Source organism: Scyliorhinus torazame, chromosome 18, assembly GCF_047496885.1.
Source record: "Scyliorhinus torazame isolate Kashiwa2021f chromosome 18, sScyTor2.1, whole genome shotgun sequence".
Classification (NCBI taxonomy): Eukaryota; Metazoa; Chordata; class Chondrichthyes; order Carcharhiniformes; family Scyliorhinidae; genus Scyliorhinus; species Scyliorhinus torazame.
The window spans coordinates 152,093,738-152,118,394 of record NC_092724.1 but is presented as its reverse complement, the minus strand read 5'-3'; the positions used below and the strand labels follow the sequence as shown (position 1 = coordinate 152,118,394).

The window sequence follows — 24,657 nt, the reverse complement described above, 5'->3', positions numbered from 1 at the left end:
GTCACCCAATTCCCGCCGGAAATCAGGCTAAAATAACCAAAAAAACAAGGGACTCTGACGGGAGCTACCTTGTGTGCGACCTTCTCCTACATGCAGCCACCGTAAGTCCCTGATTTACTATTTTATTAAATACCAATGAATCTCAGTCAAATCATAGGATGCTCATCAGAAGTTCCATGACTGTGAATAACCTATTTGGTTAACTGTAATGAAATAAGCAGTGAAAGAACAGTTGTGTTTTCTGAAGTTATAAGGGACATTGGGCAATATTTATCTTGACAATACCTCCACGCTAATTATAGTTATTTCCTCGGAATTTTAGGTTATTCACTTACAGCTATTGAGCACTGAAATGTAATAAGGTTCGAGCCACAGCCAAAATGGGCACAATGAATAACACGACTCATTTAAACTACAATGTTGAATTTTTATGTCATTAAAGGTGCTGAATCAGAAAAATCACTTTGAACTCCCCATGGGTCCCCACATCACTGGATGAACATTTTTCATGTTCTTGAACTTCATTACTTATTTAACAAAAAGTAGCACAAAATGTTTAAAATATGAAGCTGAGGAATGAAGGTGCAAGAGATTTCTTAAAAAAAAATTTGCAACGATTCATACATCAAAAAAGGCGAACAAAACCAGAGGGCACAAACAATAATGTAAAGTACAGTTAAGGATGTTCCCCCGACGACGTATTTATTTTTCCTTGCCATTTACGGAAATAACTACACTAATTAGCATTTATAGATAGATTAGCTCACACAGCGACTCTGATCGTCCTCGCTACTTAATTAAACTTTATGAAATGTCGGAAGAAAGAAAATGCCCAAGTCCAAACATCAGAGGCTGCAAATCATCACAAATTTTATTTAAAGTGTGAACGGCTTTACTTTATGTCTGCTGTGCTAGTGACAAGGTGTTCAAGAGCACAGATCAAAGTTATATAAAATGTACCATAGACCTGTGTGCCTGCCCAATGCTTTTAACACGTGAGCAAAAAATTCATCAACAACAATTTCGATTTATATAGCACCCATAACCTAATGATACATCCTAGGTGGCTTTACAGGAGGATTATAAAACAAAGTGTGACACCGAGCCACAAGGAGATATTAGGTCAGATGATCAAAAGCTTGGTGAAAGAGGAAGGTTCTAAGAAGTGTCTTAAGAGGAGAAAAGAGGATCAAGAGGTGGTTGGAAGTCATCAGCACCACCCAGGCCTCGGAGTGCCGCTGGGACCTGGCCGATTTCCTGAAACTGCAGAAGATAAAATTCTCCATCGTGTGTTCGGAGGTGAAATTACAAGACACATGGAAGAAGTTCACAAACCTCTGAGGCCTGATTTCCAACCAGCAATTTGGGGGAGAGGGGGGTGCTCTCGCGTACAGCAGATGAGAGACGGGGAGGACGGCTATTCATTGGAGAGGACATGGATCCCTCCCACACATGGAAAACCGAGGAGGCAGACCATCCTAACCTCCCTCGAAAAAACTCAATGGGGGAACAGGACCCCTCCCCACCCCATCAAAATAAGTGTAAATATAAAGAAAGTAACGAGTTCAGGCATTGATTGTAAATTCAAATGTAAATAAGATCATGTGGAGGGCGGCATGGTGGCACAGCGGTTAGCAATGTTGCCTCATGGCACTGAGGCCCCGGGTTCGATCCCGGCCCTGTGTCACTTGCACATTCTCCCAGTGTCTGCGTGGGTCCCACCCCCACAACTCAAAATTTTAAAACGTGCAGGGTAGGTGAATTGGCCACTCTAAATTGCCCTTAATTGGGAAAAAAAGTATTGGATGCCCTAAATTTATATTAAAAAATGATAATGAGCACGGAAACCTGGGTCACAGGAAAAGTGATAACTTGTACACTTGTTTATGAAGTTGCTGTTGCTTGATTTCTTCCTTTGTGCTTTTGCCAATTGCTCTAATTCTTGTTATGTTAAAAATCCCAATAAAAATATTTAAAAAAAAATAGAACATTAAATATTGGCCATCTTTCCCTTTATTCCAAGTACCAAATAAAATAGAACTCAACAAACTGCCACTACCTAAATGGTACAAAGCAAAATTGCCTGAAGCAGAGATGATTTATCGGCGAGAATGTTGTTCGATCTTACAGGGGCAAAAATCACAGCTGAGCGATCCAGATCAGTTAGTGCTTTTGAGGAGAAAATAATTCAGATCTTATGCAAAAATTGTCCTCACCATCTGCTGTGACCCACATTTCAAAACCTTTATCAAAGTTGGAATAATATGCATTTCAAACATAATTAAACTACACATATTAATCTTGCTTTCCATTTTCAAAACACAATTTTGGAAAGGGTGATTGTAGGGGAGAAATGCTGCACATGTAAAACAAGGGCAGGATTAGTTTACACAGGTACAACATTTTCTTAAAGAAAGTGTGGGTTTACGTACAACTAAGTGCTTTCGTAACCAAAATAATCTATGTATTATGGCTGCAACTTTGTTTTGTACTTTGACACATTTTCTATCATCAACTCTTTTTCATCTCCTTGTCCTCCAACTCCCAAAAAAACAAAAATTCTTGGAAGAATGCAACCAAGACAGTTTGGATAATCCTTTATATGCCAGCTCATGTGTTTCTAATTTCATTTTGTAGACTGTATTTCTTAATTCTTTGTGAATGCGTTATTACAGAAAGACTTCCTCTCACAATTCTTCAGGATATAGTTCAATTGTCAATTGAAAGCGACTCTTACTGGTACAAATCCTCAATCTAGAGAAAGCGAAGTTATGTTCTGGAGACATTGAGACTCGGATAGATTTAGTTCTTTCAGGTGAATGTCGAAGAGTGACTTTCAAAGGCAGAGTAGGTTTCATGATATCCTAATGGAAATACTTAGGTTTAAAAACTTAACATGGCTTGAAAGAGGAAGTCTTAAAAGGTAAACATAGAACATAGAAAATACAGCACAGAACAGGCCCTTCGGCCCACGATGTTGTGCCGAACCTTTGTCCTAGATTAATCATAGATTATCATTGAATTTACAGTGCAGAAGGAGGCCATTCGGCCCATCGAGTCTGCACCGGCTCTTGGAAAGAGCACCCTACCCAAACTCAACACCTCCACCCAACATCAAGGGCAATTTGGACATTAAGGGCAATTTATCATTGGCCAATTCACCTAACCCGCACATCTTTGGACTGTGGGAGGAAACCGGAGCACCCGGAGGAAACCCACGCACACACGGGGAGGACGTGCAGACTCCGCACAGACAATGACCCAAGCCGGAATCGAACCTGGGACCATGGAGCTGTGAAGCAATTGTGCTATCCACAATGCTACCGTGCTGCCCTTAAGAACAAATAAATCTACACTATATCATTTTACCGTAATCCATGTACCTATCCAATAGCTGCTTGAAGGTCCCTAATGTTTCCGACTCAACTACTTCCACAGGCAGTGCATTCCATGCCCCCACTACTCTCTGGGTAAAGAACCTACCTCTGACATCCCCCCTATATCTTCCACCTTTCACCTTAAATTTATGTCCCCTTGCAATGGTGTGTTCCACCCGGGGAAAAAGTCTCTGACTGTCTACTCTATCTATTCCCCTGATCATCTTATAAACCTCTATCAAGTCGCCCCTCATCCTTCTCCGCTCTAATGAGAAAAGGCCTAGCACCCTCAACCTTTCCTCGTAAGACCTACTCTCCATTCCAGGCAACATCCTGGTAAATCTTCTTTGCACCTTTTCCAGAGCTTCCACATCCTTCCTAAAATGAGGCGACCAGAACTGTACACAGTACTCCAAATGTGGCCTTACCAAAGTTTTGTACAGCTGCATCATCACCTCACGGCTCTTAAATTCAATCCCTCTGTTAATGAACGCGAGCACACCATAGGCCTTCTTCACAGCTCTATCCACTTGAGTGGCAACTTTCAAAGATGTATGAACATAGACCCCAAGATCTCTCTGCTCCTCCACATTGCCAAGAACTCTACCGTTAACCCTGTATTCCGCATTCATATTTGTCCTTCCAAAATGGACAACCTCACACTTTTCAGGGTTAAACTCCATCTGCCACTTCTCAGCCCAGCTCTGCATCCTATCTATGTCTCTTTGCAGCCGACAACAGCCCTCCTTACTATCCACAACTCCACCAATCTTTGCATCGTCTGCAAATTTACTGACCCACCCTTCAACTCCCTCATCCAAGTCATTAGTGAAAATCACAAACAGCAGAGGACCCAGAACTGATCCCTGCGGTACGCCACTGGTAACTGGGATCCAGGCTGAGTATTTGCCATCCACCACCACTCTCTGACTTCTATTGGTTAGCCAGTTTGTTATCCAACTGGCCAAATTTCCCACTATCCCATGCCTCCTTACTTTCTGCATAAGCCTACCATGGGGAACGTTATCAAATGCCTTACTAAAATCCATGTACACTACATCCACTGCTTTACCTTCATCCACATGCTTGGTCACCTCCTCAAAGAATTCAATAAGACTTGTTAGGCAAGACCTACCCCTCACAAATCCGTGCTGACTATCCCTAATCAAGCAGTGTCTTTCCAGATGCTCAGAAATCCTATCCTTCAGTACCCTTTCCATTACTTTGCCTACCACCGAAGTAAGACTAACTGGCCTGTAATTCCCAGGGTTATCCCTAGTTCCTTTTTTGAACAGGGGCACGATATTCGCCACTCTCCAATCCCCTGATACCACCCCTGTTGACAGTGAGGATGAAAAGATAATTGCCAACGGCTCTGCAATTTCATCTCTTGCTTCCCATAGAATCCTTGGATATATCCCGTCAGGCCCGGGGGACTTGTCTATCCTCAAGTTTTTCAAAATGCCCAACACATCTTCCTTCCTAACAAGTATTTCCTCGAGCTTACCAATCTGTTTCACACTGTCCTCTCCAACAATATCGCCCCTCTCATTTGTAAATACAGAAGAAAAGTACTCATTCAAGACCTCTCCTATCTCTTCAGACTCACTACACAATCTCCCGCTACTGTCCTTGATTGGACCTACCCTTGCTCTAGTCATTCTCATATTTCTCACATATGTGTAAAAGGCCTTGGGGTTTTCCTTGATCCTACCCGCCAAAGATTGTTCATGCCCTCTCTTAGCTCTCCTAATCCCTTTCTTCAGTTCCCTCCTGGCTATCTTGTATCCCTCCAATGCCCTGTCTGAACCTTGTTTCCTCAGCCTTACATAAGTCACCTTTTTCCTCTTAACAAGACATTCAACCTCTCTTGTCAACCATGGTTCCCTCACTCGACCATCTCTTCCCTGCCTGACAGGGACATACATATCAAGGACACGTAGCACCTGTTCCTTGAACAAGTTCCACATTTCACTTGTGTCCTTCCCTGCCAGCCTATGTTCCCAACTTATGCACTTCAATTCTTGTCTGACAACATCGTATTTACCCTTCCCCCAATTGTAAACCTTGCCCTGTTGCACGTACCTATCCCTCTCCATTACTAAAGTGAAAGTCACAGAATTGTGGTCACTATCTCCAAAATGCTCCCCCACTAACAAATCTATCACTTGCCCTGGTTCATTACCAAGTACTAAATCCAATATTGCCCCTCCTCTGGTCGGACAATCTACATACTGTGTTAGAAAAGCTTCCTGGACACACTGCACAAACACCACCCCATCCAAACAATTTGATCTAAAGAGTTTCCACTCAATATTTGGGAAGTTAAAGTCACCCATGACTACTACCCTGTGACTTCTGCACCTTTCCAAAATCTGTTTCCCAATCTGTTCCTCCACATCTCTGCTACTATTGGGGGGCCTACAGAAAACTCCTAACAAGGTGACTGCTCCTTTCCTATTTCTGACTTCAACCCATACTACCTCAATAGGGTGATACTCCTCGAACTGCCTTTCTGCAGCTGTTATACTATCTCTAATTAATAATGCCACCCCCCACCTCTTTTACCACCCTCCCTAATCTTATTGAAACATCTATAACCAGGGACCTCCAACAACCATTTCTGCCCCTCTTCTATCCAAGTTTCCGTGATGGCCACCACATCGTAGTCCCAAGTACCGATCCATGCCTTAAGTTCACCCACCTTATTCCTGATGCTTCTTGCGTTGAAGTATACACACTTCAACCCATCTCCGTGCCTGCAAATACTCTCCTTTGTCAGTGTTCCCTTCCCCACTGCCTCATTACATGCTTTGGCGTCCTGAATATCGGCTACCTTAGTTGCTGGACTACAAATCCGGTTCCCATTCCCCTGCCAAATTAGTTTAAACCCTCCCGAAGAGTACTAGCAAACCTCCCTCCCAGGAGATTGGTGCCCCTCTGGTTCAGATGCAACCCGTCCTGCTTGTACAGGTCCCACCTTCCCCAGAATGCGCTCCAATTATCCAAATAGCTGAAGCCCTCCCTCCTACACCATTCCTGCAGCCACGTGTTCAGCTGCACTCTCTCCCTATTCCTAGCCTCGCTATCACGTGGCACCGGCAACAAACCAGAGATGACAACTCTGTCTGTCCTGGCTTTCAACTTCCAGCCTAACTCCCTAAACTTGTTTATTACCTCCACACCCCTTTTCCTACCTATGGCGTTGGTACCAATGTGCACCACGACTTCTGGCTGCTCACCCTCCCCCTTAAGGATCCTGAAGACACGATCCGAGACATCCCTGGCCCTGGCACCCGGGAGGCAACATACCTTCCGGGAGTCTCGCTCGCGACCACAGAATCTCCTATCTATTCCCCTAACCATTGAATCTCCTACAACTATTGCTTTTCTATTCTCCCCCCTTCCCTTCTGAGCCCCAGAGCCAGACTCCGTGCCAGAGACCTGACCGCTAGGGCCTTCCCCCGGTAGGTCATCCCCCCCCAACAGCATCCAAAACGGTATACTTGTTTTGAAGGGGAACGGCCACGAGGGATCCCTGCACTGTCTGCCTGTTTGTTTTTTTCCCCCTGACTGTAACCCAGCTATTCTTGTCCTGTACCTTGGGTGTGGTTACCTCCCTGTAACTCTTCTCAATCACCCCTCTGCCTCCCGGATGATCCGAAGTTCATCCAGCTTCAGCTCCAGTTCCCTAACACGGTCTTTGAGGAGCTGAAGTTGGGTGCACTTCCCGCAGGTATAGTCAGTGGGGACACCGGTGGTAGCCCTCACCACCCACATCCTACAGGAGGAGCATGTAACTGGCCTAGCCTCCATCCCCTCTTACCTTACAGAATATAGCTGCTGTGTGGACTAACTAGATCTCCGCCCTCCGACTCTGCTCCCAGTCAGCTACACTTCCTGTAAACTCCTGGCTCTCTTCGCACTCTTTGCGGAAATGTCGGAAACAAAATGAAAGGAGCACCTTACTCCATCCTCACCTAACTCCCTCGGTCACCAAACTCTCCCTATCGCACTCAAAAAGCACCAAATTCAGCACTCAGTGCAAACAAAGTCTGCACTGTAGGGGATCACTTTTATACTGTGAATCTAGCCTCTGAAAACTGGCCTAATCCAATTAACTAATTAACAAGCTCCAGCTGCAAGTGCCTAGAAGTAGAAGCCTGTTTAAAGCTGATTGAAAATTCACCTTTTTCTAAACCAAAGAGCAACTTTTAAGTGAATTAACTAAATAAAAGAAAGACTAAACTTTAGATAAAAATGAAGCCTTATACTCCCTCGGTCACCAAACTCTCACTATCGCACTCAAAAAGCACCAAATTCAGCACTCAGTGCAAACTGAGTAATGCACAAAATATATGAAAGGGCAGGTTACATTAATACAGACGGTAATCGCACATTTTCGCCATGGGTGTACTGTGAAGTATTAGAAAAGTGAAAGGGCCTAAGTAAGGCGAGAATGGACTTGGATGTGAACACTGGGGGAGAGCACCCGATGACAGGGATCACCTAGATTTCCAACTCGCCCAAAGTCAGTTGTCAATAGTCCATCCTACATCCGCACTAGATGGGGGCCAGTAATAAAGGTCCTGTTGTTGGAAGCAGGCAATTAGCCTTTTATAATGATACTTAGTAGCCACTGGTAGTGAACCGAGAGTCCCAAATAGAAGGCATGATTGCTGTGAAATCTGGTCCTGAAGGTTGAGATGGGGTTCTTCTAATCTTGTGTGTTACGTATATAATTAGGCTATGCCAGAATTGACACCCACCTGTTGTTCGTGTGTAAAATCACCTCAGCTCAATATACTGGGTCTGCAAAAGCAGCCATGCATGCACATTTTCTGCAATTACAATGATTTAAAACAGGTGCAAGACCATAAGACACAGGAGCAGAAGTTGGCCATTTGGCTCACCTAAAATTTGAATTACATCAGAAAACAGCCTCTTTTTTCAGATGTTTCACTGTGAATTTTTTTTAAAAAGAGGCCATCACTGTATTTTGTTTCTGTGGATGTATCTTTATGGCATCAGTAGGAGTCAGTTTAAATATGTAAATCATTGCATGATTGCATCTTTTTAACACACTCTCCCACCAAGTGTGCTCCAGCGGTGGCTCAATGACTTGAAATATTAATATTTAAAGGAAGAATTAATGGCATGAGTTTCATACTTTCGCCTGGCCTCAATAGTTTATGTAGAACTTTACATTCTATGGTTTGCTTATGAAAATGGCTGGGATGAATAAGCCTCATTACACCGCTATGGAAAACCCAAGCCCTACCTTCAAAAGAATAAATGTTCGTCTCCCACCCCTGCACAAAGAAAGCAAACACCAAACTTCCAAAATCGTGACAACATATTTTTGGCTGCTCTGGCGAGTTTAGAGAATTCTTAAATTAACAACATAGGAAAACAAACGACAACTTCGGAGGGCTGTGGTTTTATACAGGACAAGCAGCGCATAGGAGTGTAGGTATTAAAAAACCTATTACATTAAAGATTTATCTCAATTACATTATATGGAGAATGAGAATGAAGACCAGTAATGTTTTCCTAAACAACATTTGTACAAGTACCAAGGTAATGTTCCGAAGGTAATGCACAAAATATATGAAAGGGCAGGTTACATTAATACAGACGGTAATCGCACATTTTTGCCATGGGTGTACTGTGAAGTACTAGAAAAGTGAAAGGGCCCAAGTAAAAAGACTTGTATTTATGTGGCGCCTTCCACAACCTCAGGATAGCCCAAGCATTTTGCAGCCGCTTACCTAGTTCGGAAGTGCAGTCACTTGAAAAGTCAGAAATATGTGCACAGCCAACAGTAATGTGACAATGGCCAGATAATAAATATGGGCTAGGACATCTCCAAAACAGTGCTATGGATCTTTTGCATCCACCTGACAGGACAGGCAGGGCCTTGGTTCAACGTTTCATCTGAAAAACAGCTCCTCCGACAATCCAGTACTCCTCAGTATTGCCCGAGAGGGTCAACCAAGATTTCTGTACTCAAGTCCTGGAGTAGAACTTGGAGCCCGCAATTTTTTGATCCAGAAGGGAGAGTCACGACAGGCATTAAGATGGGAGGTAAGGAACCACTTGCAGAGCACAACCTATAGTTTGAGGTCTGCAAAGCTATATACAAGGACAGTGTCTATTCTTGTGCTGTCCATCAGTATTAATGAAAAGTGGCAATACTATCAGACAGCAGTGGCACAGAATCTTACCTCAAAAAGCAAAAGGGCAGACTGCAGTTCTCCTTTAGAAATAGTCTACAAGTAGCTTGGAGACATGCTACTTATTTTGTTCAATCAATTTGAATCATATATATTCATCCAAGTAGTTTTACCGAAAGCAACTCTTGCATTTATACTATTTCCATGCAAAGTATCTTTAAATGCAGATTAATGAGAAAAGCGAAAGGATAACTCAGGTGTGTGATCCCAATCCAATTATCAAGTGCACGAAAGCCAAATGACACAAGACAGAGTATCGCACCCATTTTAAACTTGAGTCAATGCGTTGCAAAGGATTATTTTAAACATGTCGAAGTGACCGATTATACATAATGGAACTTCCATGCTTTAAAAAATTTAATGAGAAAGTTGACACTGTTGCTCCTCCTCCTCTTGATATTATTATTGGGGAGTGGGAAGCATGCATTATGGGTTCGGTTCCAATGCTACTACCACTCAAAATTCAATGCAGCAGGATATACCAGCTGCAGATTAGCCGCTGCAGATTAGCCACTGCAGCTGCAGTGAACCAAGGGCATGACTTATTGACACCAGCCTGAACCAAATATCAAAAGTACCTGCATCATCCAAATCACGACCTAATGCATTATTTAAATAGCACTAAGAAATTTCTGCTGTCTGTAGAGGAAAAAAAAACTCCCCTCGCTATTCTAGCTTCTTTATCAAAACTCAGAACTCTGTCTTAGTTCAAATACATTATTTTTTAAAGCATGCTTACGAGGATTTCACATTTTTGCAAACAAAATACAACAAAATAACATAATAAATACATCGCAGTCAGCAAGGGTGAAAACGACGCAGCATACATGAGAATACAGAGAGAAACAGAAGAACAACATTATAACTGGCTCGATACAATCATTACACACAGCTGGATGCCTCTATAAGCCCCACAAGGGACCAAGGGAGAAACACGATGAAGCCATGAAAAAATGGTAAATTGGCGCACGCCCTCCCATGACGCACCTGCTCACAATTATCACAAGGGGTCAGGATACATTTTCCGCACCATGTTTGGGCAGGCACCAATCACATCTCCCTCTACTCCAGCAGTACCAAAAGCACCAATGAGACGCCACAGCCTCATTTCCTTAGATACTGACCGCGTCTGCAATCCTACAGAAACCAATCTGTTTCTTTATACCCACCCACACAAAAGAAAAGAAAACAAGAAAAATATGTGAGCGCCCCAGTTCAGGGGAAGTTACATATTTCTCACACAACACAACTTTATAAAAAAAAAAAAAAAATTTAGAGCACCCAATTCGTTTCTTCCAATTAAGGGGCAATTTAGTGTGGCCAATTACCTACCCTGCTCATCTTTGGACTGTGAGGGCGAAACCCACGCAAACACGGGGAGAATATGCAAACACCACATCGACAGTGGCCCAGAGCCAGGATCGAACCTGGGACCTCGGCGCCGTGAGGCAGGAGTGCTAACCACTGCACCAACGTGCTGCCCCCACACAACACAACTTAACCCCAGTCTTTGGCCCAGTAAAGAACCAACATCATTCCATACATTTGTAGAGAGGACTGGAAACAACGGATTCGGATTATGACCAAGCTTTTAGGATCTCCCAAGAAAAACAGATAGGAAGACGAGCTAGATAGAGCTAGCAGAAGCAAACTGCAGCAGGGTTTTTCAAAGTGCAGGTTGTAACCCGCAGGAGGGTCAATGGCGATCGGCTGCGGTGCTCCCTTGATGGTCCCGATTGCGGGAGAAGCGCCCAACCACTGCTACTGGCATTTTAATTAAGAATGGTGGGTGCCACCAGGTTTAAAATGAGAAAGAAATGAGGCGGGTGCCGTCTTCCAGTCATAAGCGGCAGCAGTGAGAAGGTCAGCACGCCCTGCCATTGACTTTGGTGCAAAATCACCAAGAGCTTCTTCCATTTTCTAGCTGCTAGCAAGCAAGAGGATGGATGAAGATGGATTGTTTTGTTACAAGGAAGAGATGGCCCATGTACCTACTGGCCAGGATCTCACATCTGAATCTGCTGGAGAGAGCTGCGCAGGAGAGTCCATGGCAGGACTGTGCAGAGCTAACAGTAGCACTGGTCTAAGTCCTAGGACCGCTATTGAACACATACAAAGAAGAAACTTAACTCAGGAACAAAGTCTAAAGGTGATTTCTTGAGGTATAGTTTTGTCAATTGTGTCAATGCAAATAAGGAGGCAAAACCCATGTGTTATGTGCAGAGAAGAATTGGCAAATGAGAGATGCTTCAGATTTTGAAAGAGAAGCGATGGGTGAAAAATTCCTTTTGAGAGCGAGCCCCCTAGAGTCAGTTACTAACTTACAGCTGACTCCAAATGGAAAGACTAAGCTGCTGTACCTGACCTGTGACAGCACATTAAAAACACGCCAAAAGTCCAGGATGGCTGCTAGCGTTCTGCAGTAGCATCTCCCAGATGTATCCAGTGCTCAGTAAAAAAGCATTTTGTTTCTATTGTCCTTCACAACGACCTACACGTGTGAGGTTGGATTGTTCATTCTCAAAGATGAAGACGGCACAAAGGAACCTGCGGAACTTTGCACCCGATATGCGCATTACCCTCACCTCCTGTGAATCTGATTAGAATGAGATTGTGAGGACCAAACAGGCTCCCTTTTTGCATTAAGGATAAGTGAACGTGACGTGTGTCAGTCGGTTGACAAAAATGGGTCCCGGGAAAAAAGGTTTGAAAAACACAACTACAGGATAACAAACGGTGAGGGTCCAACCCTGGTTCCATATTTCCCTGGTGAATGCCAACCATCTACCAATGAGCTGCTTATTCAACCAAGAATTGGGCAGCACGGTATCATAGTGGTTACCACAATGGCTTCACAGCGCCAGGGTCCCAGGTTCGATTCCCGGCTTGGGTCACTGTCTGTGTGGAGTCTGTACGTTCTCCCCGTGTTTGCGTGGGTTTCCTCCGGGTGCTCTGGTTTCCTCCCACAGTCCAAAGATGTGCAGATCTCTAGCAGACTCCAAAACCGACATCCAACTGGAACTGCACCTCTCCAGCCACATCCAGGGCAGTGCACCGCCATTTATACTGAAGAGAAAGAAGAATGCTTCCACCAGTCCTAGCCAGGGAGACTCCATTACCGAAGAAGAAAAATCCTCAAGACACCCAACAATTGTGTGTCCTGAGGGGACGGAGGGGGGTGGGACACACACACGCAAGCAGGCACGCGCATACACACACACACCCTCCTCCTCGGTACAACCAGGGGACCCTAAATCACTAGACCAAGACAAGATTAGTAACAACATCCTGCTCACCCAGCTGAAGGAAGGAAGGAAAGGAAAAAAAGGAAAAAAACCTTTAAGGGAAGAACACCTGGGCTAATCTAAAAATATCAACCATCACCCAGCACTGTCCCCGTCATCACGGAAAGGATACCAAGAATAATCTCTCTTAACAACCCAGGCAAGGATTAACCAAACCACCTCCGCGTGCGCCACCACTCAAACTTCCCATTCTAATAGCTCTAACAAAATAGGACCCAGTGGAAAAACTCCAATCTCAAGGAAGAGTCGGAAGGAACCCAGTCCTCCCCAGGATACACAAATTACCCACGCCGTTGAAGGAGAAAGGCAAATTCTTAAATTCAAAATAACAAAAAAATGAAAAACTCTACGGTTAGCCCTAAATGGGGGCTATCCTCAATCTCAGTGAGGGCTTAATTAACCTCAGCATTTAACTCCACCACCACCATTCACCCATTATTTCCCACAACAAAGGTTATAACACGTAATGACAAAAAGGAGTAAAACTGCTCACGGACCACATTTTCACATAATTAATGCAATATAATTTTGGCTAGACCATAACAGATGACATTCGCCTCGTGCTCACATCTCGCACGCCCTTGCAGAAGACAACAATAAATAACGACATAATCACAAGGGAGTAATGTCCAGGATTATAGAAGAGTTTCAGGATAATTAAATCATCTATGTTGCTTCTATGTTGCTTGAGAAGAACGATGCCAAGATAGGATCAAAGAACATTTCTCAGGATCTCTCAAGGATTCCAACGAAAGAAGCATAGTCACTTCCACCATGCTGCCACTCCAGCGCCGAAGCAATCCACAGCCTCGGCTTTGGCCGGTCAGGGTTGACGGTGCACCCGGCCACCTCCAACCCCTTACGATCGAGGGTAGGATAATATAGGGCCAATGGTCAGAAGGCCGAACAGACTCCAGGCCTCAAAGATCAGATACTCTGTGCTCCTTCGAACTTGATGCACCCAGCCTCCAAGTCAAGATTACTAAAGCATGGCAGCCAATCAGGAACTTGCCCCCCACATCTCCCTGGGGACCAGGTTCACGGGCACCCCTTGCCTCGCCCTTACCCCCTGAACTCGTCAGGATAAACGATACGCCATGCCAGATGATCTCAACGTCTCGAAGGCGGGTGCTTATCAGGGAAGTGTTATTCCGAATGCAAAGACTTTCTCACAAGCCTCCATCATTCTCCCAAGAGCTGCACCAGAGTCGAGATCTTCATCCAGAACAACACTTTCATCTGGATGCACACAGCATTGCCGACACGAACGCCCACTCACCAGCAACAAGGCCACTGTAAGCTGGTTCCCACACTAGCCCACTCCAACCGCTGAGGTCAAACGTGGACTTTCTGCCATCTACCTCGGCTCCTCTTCGCAAAAGGATCCTCCAGGGGCTTAAAGGACATATATGAAATGTGCACCAGGATAAAATAAAAGATTACAAGATAATCAGAATGTGGAGATGCCGGCGTTGGACTGGGGTGGGCACAGTACGAAGTCTTACAACACCAGGTTAAAGTCCAACAGGTTTGTTTTGATGTCACTAGCTTTCGGAGCGCTGCTCCTTCCTCAGGTGAATGAAGAGGTCTGTTCCAGAAACACATATATAGACAAATTCAAAGATGCCAAACACTGCTAGGAATGCGAGCATTAGCAGGTGATTAAATCTTTACAGATCCAGAGCTGGGGTAACCCCAGGTTAAGGAGGTGTGAATTGTCTCAAGACAGGACAGTCGGTAGGATTTCGCAGGCCAGATGGTGGGGGATGAATGTAATGTGACATGAATCCCAGGTCCCGGTTGAGGCCGCACTCATTTGTGCGGAACTTGGCTATAAGTTTCTGCTCGGCGATTCTGCGTTGTCGCGGGTCCTGAAGGCCGCCTTGGAGAACGCTTACCCGGAGATCAGAGGCTGAATGCCCTTGACTGCTGAAGTGTTCCCCGACTGGAAGGGAACATTCCTGCCTGGTGATTGTTGCGCGATGTCCGTTCATTCGTTGTCGCAGCGTCTGCATGGTCTCGCCAATGTACCACGCTTCGGGACATCCTTTCCTGCAGCGTATGAGGTAGACAACGTTGGCCGAGTCGCACGAGTATGTACCGCGTACCTGGTGGGTGGTGTTCTCACGTGTAATAGTGGTATCCATGTCGATGATCTGGCACGTCTTGCAGAGATTACCATGACAGGGTTGTGTGGTGTCGTGGTCACTGTTCTGAAGACTGGGTAGTTTGCTGCAAACAATGGTTCGTTTGAGGTTGCGCGGTTGTTTGAAGGCAAGTAGTGGGGGTGTGGGGATGACCTTGGCAAGACGTTCATCGTCATCAATGATGTGTTGAAGGCTGTGAAGAAGATGACGTAGTTTCTCCGCTCCGGGGAAGTACTGGACGACGAAGGGTATTCTGTCGGTTGTGTCCCATGTTTGTCTTCCGAGGACGTCGGTCAGGTTTTTCGCTGTGGCGCGTTGGAACTGTCGATCGATGAGTCGAGTGCCATATCCCGTTCGTACGAGGGCATCTTTCAACGTCAGTAGATGTCTGTTACGCTCCTCCTCGTCTGAGCAGATCCTGTGTATACGGAGTGCTTGTCCATAGGGGATGGCTTCTTTAATGTGTTTAGGGTGGAAGCTGGAGAAGTGGAGCATCATGAGGTTATCCGTGGGTTTGCGGTAAAGCGAAGTGCTGAGGTGACCGTCCTTGATGGAGACGAGTGTGTCCAAGAATGCAACTGATTTTGGAGAGTAGTCCATGGTGAGTCTGATGGTTGGATGGAACTTATTAATGTCATTGTGTAGTCGTTTCAGTGATTCTTCGCCGTGGGTCCAAAGGAAAAAAATGTCATCGATGTATCTGGTTTATAACATCGGTTGAAGGTCCTGTGCGGTGAGTAGGTCCTGTTCAAACTTGTGCATGAAGATGTTGGCGTATTGGGGTGCGAACTTGGTCCCCATGGCTGTTCCGTGCGTCTGAATGAAGAACTTGTTGTCGAAGGTGAAGACGTTGTGATCCAGAATGAAGCGGATGAGTTGCAGAATTGCGTCTGGAGATTGGCAGTTGTCGGTGTTGAGTACTGAGGCTGTTGCAGCAATGCCGTCGTCATGGGGGATGCTGGTGTAGAGTGCCGAGACGTCCATTGTGACAAGGAATGTTCCTGGTTCAACTGGTCCATGGGTGCTGAGTTTCTGTAGGAAGTCCGTCGTGTCGCGACAGAAGCTGGGTGTACCTTGTACGATGGGTTTCAAGATGCCCTCGATGTAGCCAGAGAGGTTCTCACACAGGGTCCCATTGCCTGAAATGATAGGGCGGCCTGGTGTGTTGGCCTTATGTATTTTTGGGAGGCAGTAGAGATCTCCAATGCGGGGAGTACGTGGGATGAGAGCACGTAGGGTGCTCTGAAGATCTGGATCCAAGGTCTTGATCAGTCTGTTAAGTTGGCGGATGTGTTCCTTGGTCAGATCTGCGGGTAACTGTCTGTAGTGTTCTTGGTTGTTCAGTTGTCGGTATACTTCTTTGCAGTAGTCTGTTCTGTTCAGTACGGACTACTGCAGAAGGCCGCTGCCTTAGACTCAACATGTATGCTCAAGCCGTCAGGAGTCGCGTCAATGCCAGATTCATCAGTCGCATTCACAAGACAACCCCGAACGACACCCAAGCACAACGCAATGCCATCCACGCTCTCAAGACCAACCACAGCATCGTCATCAAACCAGCAGACAAAGGGGGGGCCACTGTCGTACTGAACAGAACGGACTACTGCAAAGAAGTATACCGACAACTGAACAACCAAGAACACTACAGACAGTTACCCGCAGATCCGACCAAGGAACACATCCGCCAACTTAACAGACTGATCAAGACCTTGGATCCAGATCTTCAGAGCACCCTACGTGCTCTCATCCCACGTACTCCCCGCATTGGAGATCTCTACTGCCTCCCAAAAATATATAAGGCCAACACACCAGGCCGCCCTATCGTTTCAGGCAATGGGACCCTGTGTGAGAACCTCTCTGGCTACATCGAGGGCATCTTGAAACCCATCGTACAAGGTACACTCAGCTTCTGTCGCGACACGACGGTCTTCCTACAGAAACTCAGCACCCATGGACCAGTTGAACCAGGAACATTCCTTGTCACAATGGACATCTCGGCACTCTACACCAGCATCCCCCATGACGACGGCATTGCTGCAACAGCCTCAGTACTCAACACCGACAACTGCCAATCTCCAGACACAATTCTGCAACTCATCCGCTTCATTCTGGATCACAACGTCTTCACCTTCGACAACAAGTTCTTCATTCAGACGCACGGAACAGCCATGGGGACCAAATTCGCACCCCAATACGCCAACATCTTCATGCACAAGTTTGAACAGGACCTACTCACCGCACAGGACCTTCAACCGATGTTATACACCAGATACATCGATGACATTTTTTTCCTTTGGACCCACGGCGAAGAATCACTGAAACGACTACACAATGACATTAATAAGTTCCATCCAACCATCAGACTCACCATGGACTACTCTCCAAAATCAGTTGCATTCTTGGACACACTCGTCTCCATCAAGGACGGTCACCTCAGCACTTCGCTTTACCGCAAACCCACAGATAACCTCATGATGCTCCACTTCTCCAGCTTCCACTCTAAACACATTAAAGAAGCCATCCCCTATGGACAAGCGCTCCGTATACACAGGATCTGCTCAGACGAGGAGGAGCGTAACAGACATCTACAGACGTTGAAAGATGCCCTCGTACGAACGGGATATGGCACTCGACTCATCGATCGACAGTTCCAATGTGCCACAGCGAAAAACCGGACCGACCTCCTCAGAAGACAAACATGGGACACAACCGACAGAATACCCTTCGTCGTCCAGTACTTCCCTGGAGCGGAGAAATTACGTCATCTTCTTCACAGCCTTCAACACGTCATTGATGACGATGAACGTCTTGCCAAGGTCATCCCCACACCCCCACTACTTGCCTTCAAACAACCGCGCAACCTCAAACGAACCATTGTTTGCAGCAAACTACCCAGTCTTCAGAACAGTGACCACGACACCACACAACCCTGTCATGGTAATCTCTGCAATACGTCCCAGATCATCGACATGGATACCACTATTACACGTGAGAACACCACCCACCAGGTACGCGGTACATACTCGTGCGACTCGGCCAACGTTGTCTACCTCATACGCTGCAGGAAAGGATGTCCCGAAGCGTGGTACATTGGCGAGACCATGCAGACGCTGCGACAACGAATGAACGGACATCGCGCAACAATCACCAGGCAGGAATGTTCCCTTCCAGTCGGGGAACACTTCAGCAGTCAAGGGCATTCAGCCTCTGATCTCCGGGTAAGCGTTCTCCAAGGCGGCTTTCAGGACCCGCGACAACGCAGAATCGCCGAGCAGAAACTTATAGCCAAGTTCCGCACAAATGAGTGCGGCCTCAACCGGGACCTGGGATTCATGTCGCATTACATTCATCCCCTACCATCTGGCCTGCAAAATCCTACCAACTGTCCTGGCTTGAGACAATTCACACCTCTTTAACCTGGGGTTACCCCATCTCTGGATCTGTAAAGATTTAATCACCTGCTAATGGTCGCATCCAAGCATTGTTTGGCATCTTTGAATTTGTCTATATATGTGTTTCTGGAACAGACCCCTTCATTCACCTGAGGAAGGAGCAGCGCTCCGAAAGCTAGTGACATTGAAACAAACCTGTTGGACTTCAACCTGGTGTTGTAAGACTTCGTACTAAGATAATCAGAGCCAGAGCTCGCGAAAAATCAGCGATTCTCAAGCCCACATTGCGTGACTCCCTGAAATTCATTTTAAAAGGCTTTTAACATAAAATTAGTTGTTTGACACACAATATATTTGAGAAACATTGGTTGTTGGCACTGCAGTCTCCAATCTCATAACCCCTGATGGGCATTGGTGATATGCAATCTTTGAAATAAATTGTGTTCATATGCTAGGTATTGCAGAAAAGCCTGGAAGAAAAATAAATTCAAGTCTAATGCCATTCTGCCGCAGTATTTTCCACTTTCCTGCTCTTAATCACATCCCAATGAAAGGGCACTGTACACAGCCCCAAGTGCCCAGGAATGCCAGTGACGAACCGGCTAAGAGTCAACTTTTCCTGTTAAAGTGAAGAGTTCTCTTTGTCTTTCTGTAAACAGTCACACTACACCAGTTTGCCTCCTCCACTGAAGCACTGTTGAGACCAGCAATTGTGTGAGAGGGAAAAACTGTAGATGCGAACTACTGCTTTTCCACTCCAGGGAATAGCAACGGCAGTTTGCCAGCAGCATGCTGAGGCTATTCGGGGAGTGCAGCGACATGCTTGTTGGGAAAAGCATATGGAGTTTATTCAGTGCAACTTTAATAAAGATACAAAGCTTCAAAATGGAAAGGTTCTTCATTCCCTCAATGGATCTCTGTATAGATATTAACAGTCAATGTTAAATATTCATTTGATGGCACATAGTTTATAGCATTTCCTAAAGATAACATTAGTTTCACTGTAACAGACTGCACGAGTCAGTGATTCTGGCTGCAAATTAATAATTGGAAACCTGAATATATATCTCAGAGCATCAGCTCTTCACCGTGTGACTGGAATTACATGAGTCCTATAAAGCTATTCCCATCTCAAATTGGCTACAATAAAATCCCTCATTTGTAAACTAAGTGGAAAGTGCAACATCAAAGGTCGCTGTGACAATTTGCATAGATTCTGCCTTCCATGACAAATTGAGGTATATTGAACTTACTTTATGCCATCTTTTGACATGTGGGCCAATCGAATTACAAATGAACACGCAAATGTAGCGTTTTGGTATCTCTAATGGATATTTCTAGGCCAGAAAGTACTCTTAATTTTGGTAATTAATTTAGCATAATGACCTCCACTGCAACTGCATAAAGTTAGCAGTCTGCAATCTTGGTTTATATCCAGTGTGTCAGGCTCTTATCGATTTGGAGCCACATGCATGTCACACTTGCAATATTTTGATAAATCATGCATTTTTATTGCAATTTGAATCACATTGTCCTGCCTAAGATACTGCCAGAATCAAGTGAAGAGTAAATGGCAACCTGACCTCCAATTTACTGTAAATCGTTGATTGATGATAGGAAGAGGACAATTGCTTCAGCACGATTTCCAAAGTGGCCATTCAATGAAGAAGATATCACACAAAGAAATTAGCTACTGCCAGGTTACGGTAATCTAGGTTCTTGATTAAATTATGTAAACAAACGTTGAAAGAAAAATAAGTGCAAAAGAAAAAAAATCTGATGACCAGCTCTGCATTACAGCAAGTCTACTAAATCAGCTAGAATAACTTAAATTGATTTTGATGATCTATTCCACACTGGTCTCACATGGCACTTCCCTACAAAATGTAGCAAAATTAGTGGTAACAGACAATATGGATACACAGGTATTAAACTGAATCGCAACTTTAACAACTTTAATCAATTGACTGGAATATTATATAACATGCCACATTTAAGAATCATGGCAATACTATCTTACTTGATCAAATTTTATCCTGATTGATATAATCACACTAGGTTTCTGCAGTCAAATCACACAATAAACTGAAATGGCACTGCATCATTCGATATGAACTGCAGTGATATTAAATTTTATTTCACTGCACGTTACCAAAAAACATAAAATGTAGGTAATTGTTTACCAGATTAGCATTCGTGACTTAAACAAAGCTTGATACAAGCACTGCAACCTTGTGGTACTGACGTTGATTCATTAGTTAGGAGTATATTATTTAGAAGGTAGATTACTAGGGATAAAACCAAAGTTAACAACTTTAAAACTGTTGATCTTTTGACGCAGGCGTAAAATGAAGCAGCTGTCAGAGCCAATATTCTCCAATGTCAACCTGGCATCGAAACACATTAAATGCAAATTAAATACAGCGACCCAGCCAACTATCCTTAAAGGAAGTCCTCTCGGGCATGAAATCATGACTGAAGAAAATAAAGTACGAAGTTTTACAACACCAGGTTAAAGTACAACAGGTTTGTTTCGATGTCACTAGCTTTCGGAGCGCTGCTCCTTCCTCAGGTGAATGCAGAGGTCTGTTCCAGAAACACATATATAGACAAATTCAAAGATGCCAGACAATGCTCGGAATGTGAGCATTAGCAGGTGATTAAATCTTTACAGATCCAGAGATGGGGTAACCCTAGGTTAAAGAGGTGTGAATTGTATCAAGCCAGGACAGTTGGTAAGATTTTGCAGGCCAGATGGTGGGGGATGAATGTAATGCGACATGAATCCCAGGTCCCGGTTGAGGCCGCACTCATGTGTGCGGAACTTGGCTATAAGTTGCTGAGGAAGGAGCAGCGCTCCGAAAGCTAGTGACATCGAAACAAACCTGTTGGACTTTAACCTGGTGTTGTAAGACTTCGTACTGTGCTCACCCCAGTCCAACGCCAGCATCTCCACATCGAAGAAAATAAAGGCATTCATCAGTTTTATTCGCAGTCGCTTTGTACTTTGGTTAAAATACTGCTCCTGAAAGAAGTCCAACTTGTACTCAACATTAAGCTAAGCGAATTCTACTTTGTCAGTGAACTATGACAGTGCAATAATACAACTTTCAAAAAATCCAGTAAGATCTTTTTGTTGTGCAGCAATCTTCATAACACCCAATGGCATCAAGATCAGGCAATTCCATATTGGAAGTCCACAAAAAAACAACAATAATACCTTAAGGAAAGGGAAATTCCAATGTTTTAATGTGTCCGGTTAATATCTATCTATTCTTAAAATGTTTTAAATCATTTTTACAGTAATAGAAATATTTTGCCAGCTAAATGGTGAAAGCAACATGGCAGAACCACCCAAAAAGGCAAATTACTTGAAGATTGAAGTGAATCAAAGCAGCAAGTGATTGCAATATAATTTACTTCCTCACTGAAGAGCACCATTCAACCCCAATAGATTATTAAAATGACTGGCCACTGTTGATAGCATGCAAAAATAATTGATAGCAATTTTGCCAGAAGATGGCAGGTATTTCACAGAATCTGGAGTATATGATCTGAAATGTTGGCCCTCACCGTGGAGTAATGCATCACTCCTCAGAAGTAAAGATGCTTGTAAGTTTACCAGTGTATTGAATAACATGAAAGATAAAGCATTTTAACGATTAAGTGAAAATGAAAATAAATCTGCAACTGTTGGGTGAGATAACTGTTACATTTTCAGTTCTATCACTTCTTCCATTGGCTTTGGTCCAAAAGTTCTAAACATTTAACATCTAGATGTTTCTTTGAGATACGTCATGATCTAACGGGCTCAAAGTCAGCAGGCTGCCTGACAAATGGCTAGATACCATCGGCACACATATGAAGGCTGACAACATGCCTCCAACTGAGATCACCAAGGGGAATTATGTGGACAATGGGGAGGGTGTCAAGGACGCATCATTGTGGGAGTTCCAGAGATGATAGTGGTATTAAAAAAAAACAATGGTGGAGAAATGCTAGTTATAATCAAGTGCAAAACGAGCGGAACCAGAGAGCTGAAGAATGGAAGAGAGGTGACAGAGTAGGGGTGGCGTGGTAGACGACCAAATTCTGCAAGAGGAAAGCAAGGAGGATTAACAAACCACGGTCACGGGTGCAGGACACGTTATACAGGAATTTAGTCAGGGTGCCCTTGACACTGTGTGAAAGATAGAAGCCAAACTGAAAGGAATTCAAACAGGGAATGATGATAGATTGAAATGAATCAGGCTGGTTAATGAAATATTGTTGCACAACTAGGATCACAATCCTCAAACCAATTCAAAACTTTTACTTAAGATCTTTCTATAAAAATACACAAAATGAGGAGGATTTCTACACTACACTACACTGCATTCACTACAAACACATTTTGCAAAATGTTCAAAAAGAAAACTTGAAAGTCGTGAGCCAAGAAAAAATGAACAGGTTTCTCATCCCCCATTGTGCAGAATAAACATGTCGATGACACTTGTACTTTGAAACCACTAAATCATGAACGCCACGGAGGAAAACAACCTAAAATATTGGCTTTGCTGCCAAATCTCATAAAGGAAGCACCAAACTAGAGAAATGTTCTTTTGTTTCATCATCTTATTTCTCCCTTTCCATGGACTTCAGTTTATTTCAGTCACCAAGATTATTGTGGTATCGCTTTCCCGCTAAAAACTTTGAACAACATCTCTGTTTATTAATGCTCTTTTAATAGATCCTGTCCCCCACTGACCATTATTTTCCAACAGCAACCCTGGTACTCATTTATACAGAAAGTACTTGAATAATTCATTTACCTAACCATCCAGTTGCATCTAAATTTTACTGAACTATTCTTTTTGACTAATGCAGCTGCCTTTTCTGCAAGGTTATTATTATAATTAATAGATGTTTCCCAAAAGTATGCTAACTTTGAAATGGCCTACTTACATATCAACTAGTCATGATCCTGCAACAGGGCATCGCAGAAGGACAGGAAGGTTTTAGGAGAGGGTGCAAAGAAAAAAAGATTTACAAGAAGGTTCCAGGGATGAGGGACATCAGTTACGTGGATAGGTTGGAGAAGTTTGGACTGTTCTCCTAAGGAAGAAAACGTTGAGAGCAGATTTAAGAGGTGTTTATAATTAGGATGGATCGAGGCAAATGGAGGGTGGGTGGGGGGAGAGACTGTTCCCACTGTCTGAAGGGTCAAAAACCAGAAGACACCAACTGAAAGCCAGAGAACGAAAGACATCCTGAGAAAGTAACTTTCTAAAGCACCAAGAGGAATACACTGCCTGAGACATTGGTGGAACCAGATTAAATCTTGGCTTTCAAAATGGAATTATTGGATAATTATCCGATTAAACAAAAGATTGCAATGCTCTCAGAGAAGAGTATAGTGGGACTAACTGAGTTGGTTTTGCAGAGAACCATCGTGGACACCACAGGCTAAATGACCTTTTGTGCTGTAATCATTCTATTATGCTATGAATATCCAACGGTGGTCTTTTTGCCAATCTGAATAATTCACTGGAATAGGATTAGTGCGGGTGCACGTTTTACACAGGAAAGCTTCCTCACCAATAACACTGCAATCAAAAATCTTAAATGGACCAACTATTATGATGGTGTCTAGGAGATCTAGCTAGTGATTTAGATAAAGCAAACCAAACAACTGAGAGAAAAATGAAATATATATTTTAAAAGGCTAAATACCTGAAGGAGAAAGATTTGCAGCCCTGTGGGGAGAGAGCAATGAAGTGGGACTAATTGGACCGCTCTTTCAAAGGGACATCACAGGCATGTTGGACTGAATGGCCTCCTTTCTTGCATCTTTCTTTGATATTATGAAAGGAAAAATGGATGCAGGGAATATAATAGTAAGATACAAAACAAAAACTATCACAATGAAATAGAACTCTGGGAAAACGTCAAGATCAAGAACCAGGATGCACAAAGCATTTAGAGAAGAAAGGATCTTTTACTGATCAGCTGGTTAGAACAAGGTACTCGGAGGCCCATGAGTATTAAGGAGCGTCAAGCAAAATAGCATCAGTTTGCCAACACTGAGTTTCAAACACTTGGACTAGTGCTGGATTCAATATCAGCCAAACAGTTGTCACTCTAGCACTGCTGGCCTGCAGTAGGTTTGATGAAGAGAATGCAGAGTGGACACAGCCAACATACACATGGAAGCTGACCTC

At 44.1% G+C, this 24,657-nt stretch overlaps 1 protein-coding gene across 1 annotated transcript in view; it reads right to left on the bottom strand.

Annotated features, from left to right (window-relative positions):
* rptor (regulatory associated protein of MTOR, complex 1) overlaps window positions 1–24,657 on the bottom strand; it is a 499,967-nt gene that overhangs the window by 190,940 nt on the left and 284,370 nt on the right. The window lies entirely within an intron of this gene.